This window comes from Lycium ferocissimum, chromosome 5 (genome assembly GCF_029784015.1).
Source record: "Lycium ferocissimum isolate CSIRO_LF1 chromosome 5, AGI_CSIRO_Lferr_CH_V1, whole genome shotgun sequence".
In the NCBI taxonomy this organism is placed as follows: domain Eukaryota; kingdom Viridiplantae; phylum Streptophyta; class Magnoliopsida; order Solanales; family Solanaceae; genus Lycium; species Lycium ferocissimum.
The window spans coordinates 24,298,632-24,301,757 of record NC_081346.1 but is presented as its reverse complement, the minus strand read 5'-3'; the positions used below and the strand labels follow the sequence as shown (position 1 = coordinate 24,301,757).

The 3,126-nt window shown below is 33.9% G+C and overlaps 1 pseudogene; it reads left to right on the top strand.

The window, feature by feature from the left end:
* Positions 1 to 1,973: 1,973 nt before the first annotated feature.
* On the top strand, positions 1,974 to 2,796 carry LOC132058315 (putative germin-like protein 9-2; annotated as a pseudogene).
* Positions 2,797 to 3,126: the final 330 nt, after the last annotated feature.

Here is a 3,126-nt window from a genome sequence, read left to right as displayed (position 1 = left end):
TTCAAAAAACCGAAACCGAAAAAACCGAACCGAAGTTTGAAAAACCGAACCGAAAAACCGAACGCCCACCCCTAATTTTCTGGACTCTAGCTAAGACCTCAAATATAGGCTCAGTCCCTTCTATTTTATACGGAAAAGGGCCAAATATTTTAAAAAAAGGGATCAAATATCTTGGACAATTCAAATATAGCTCTATCATTATATAATTGGCTCAAATATGCCCCTCCACTATTAAAGTTGTCCAAGGTGGAGCCCAATCCCACCTGACACTAATATTTTAATGAGTTGGACAACACGTAATCCAACCACCCATAATCCCCTCCTTTCCTATCATCTTTCACAATTAATTATCAGGTTTGGTATCTTATAATCGTCAGTTTATTTTTTATTTTTTATTGACTAATACTGCTAATAACTTTCATGAAAATTTTGAAGCTGAAACCCTTTTAAACAATTTAAAAAGAAAAACTTAACCAAAAAGTGAAGCATTTGAATTCGTCAATTTCTCAATTGAAACCGAATGATGTACAATTCCCATTTATAATTGAGGTTATTAAATCATTTGGCCCGCAACATCTAGTTTGATTCCACAGGAAAAGACAAACGAAGTACTCCATCTTTGTGTTAAATTTGGTGAAGAAAACTGGTTATGATTCCAAAGGATCTTTCAAAATTGTGAAAATGGTGGTGGGCATTAAGGGTGTAGGAGTGGTGGAGGGGGAGGTACTAATTAATGGTGAAGATGATATGGAAGGAGGGGGAGGTGATGGATTTGATTAGTGAGGTGGCATGCCAAGTGATGTCCACCTCATTAAAATATTAGTGTCATGTGGGATTGAGCTTCACCTTGGACAATCTTAACAGTGGAGGGGTATAGTTGAGCCAATACTATAATGGTAGGGGTATATTTGGACCTAAAGTATAACGAAGGGTATATTTGATCCTTTTCTGATAGTACAGGGGTATATTTGGCCCTTTTCCGTATTTTATATGATGGTCATGCTTGATTTTAGGCATAAAGTAGAAAATGTTAATACTTCCTTTGATTCAATTTATGTGATACTTTCCCTTCTTTTTTCTTTTTCTTTTTTGGAAGTCAAATTTATGTGAATTTTGATCAATATCTTAAAATGTATTTTTCATCAAAGTGACATAAGAAGAATTGCTACTTGTAGTTATTTTCGTACAATTTTTTACTATCTAAATTCTTTATTTTAATATATTAAATTAATTTAATCTACTTTAACATAAAAAAATTAGTCAAAATAACTCTCGATAAGCGAAAACTATTACATGAAAGGGGATAGAGGGAATAGTAACTAAAGAACCCATTAACAAAGAATTGATTGACCAATTTGTTTATTAAAGAAAATAACTTTATAATTAAAATGAAAAGTTTGTCACATAAAAAAATATATATTAGAGAATTCATTGGTGATATCTTACCTATGATAACACGTGCAGGTTATTTCAATTCATAAATCAGATGGAACCCACTTTGCCTTCTATAATTCCCTTCTGATTCCAAGTGCAACAATTTTCGTAATCTTGATAAGCTATCAATAGAGTTTTTTCTTGTGGAAATTTAGTAGAAAATAAAACTCTTAAAACCTGTTTTTCAAATTCTATATTTCTATTTTGAAGTTGAAATAAATGGGCCAATTTGATGAACAAATAGTTACAGCACTGGAAAAAAAATTCAAATATTATCTTAAATTTTTGAACCGAAATCTATAGCCAAACTTGGCCTTCCTTTTGTTAAGGTTAATTTACTTAGTTTGACAAGCATTCATGTAGCTCAATCGTAAGTGGTCATAAGATTTTCTCTGTCTACGGGTGTGAAAATAGCTGCCCTGTATATCTTATATAACAAAGTATGTTTGCCTTCTCATACCTTCTCATTTTCAATTTTATGTTTGTTTGCGTGGTTCTTAAAATATATATAATTTGTCCTTTCCCTGTTTTATTAATAATATACACTGTCTTTGATACAATGTTTAATTGAATCATTGAATGAGTCGTTCAAATGCTGTAACCAGTTGCATATTGAATAATCCTGGTATGCTACCTATAACACAGTATAAATTGAACAAATGAACCAGCATGAAAATTGTCAAATTAGATAACATTTATTGATCACAAAAACAATCCAATCCAAATGTCAACCATGGCCTGGAAATTCACTAAATCTTCTTCCCTCTTGCTCCTAATTTCCATTTTTACTATTGCCATATCAAGAACAACAATAGCAGGTGATCCTGACATTCTTTCAGATTTCATTGTCCCAACAAATCAAACATCTGCGGATGCCAATTACTTCACCTACACCACGATGCGCGGTATATTTAAAAAATCTAGAGATACATGTACTACAACAAAGGCTACAAAGGCAGAGTTTCCATCACTTGATGGTCAAGGAGTGTCACTAGCCGTGCTTCAATTCCCTCCGGGTTCTGTAAATCCTCCTCATTACCACTCCCGCGCCACTGGACTCTTTCTCCTTCTTGAAGGCGTTTTAGAGGTTGGTTTCGTCGATACAAAGGATGTTCTGTATACTCAAGACTAAAAGCAGGGGACATTTTTCTTTTTCCTAAAGGATTACAACACTATCAGTATAACAATGATCATAAGAAAAAAGCAGTTGGTGTAGCTGCTCTTGGCAGTGCTAGGCCTGGTACTGTATCATTGCCATCCTCAATTTTTAATAGTGGAATTAGTGATTTTGTACTTGCTAAGTCGTTTAAGACTGATTTTTCCACAATTAAGAAGATCAAGGCAGCAACTAGAACACGCTGATGTATTGCTTTCCTGTTTTGAAGATATATATATTTTTGTTGCTTCTTGAATTCAATTGTTAATTAATGAAGTTTATGGGGTGTTAGCTCCGGAAACTTATTTGGTTTTATTTTAGTTTTGTTTTGTGAGTGTTTAATTTGTTTCTGGAGAATTTTTTTGGTGGCCTCCAGGACCATCAGGGGATAGTACATGAATATTCACTTGTTATCGATCGCTTATGCCTTTCAGCCTGGTCTGTGGCCCTGACTCACCCTCCATGAATGAACCTTGGAGAGGAACCCTTATGCTCAAATCCACTTCTAAAAGAATAGAGTGAATGAGAAAGTACAG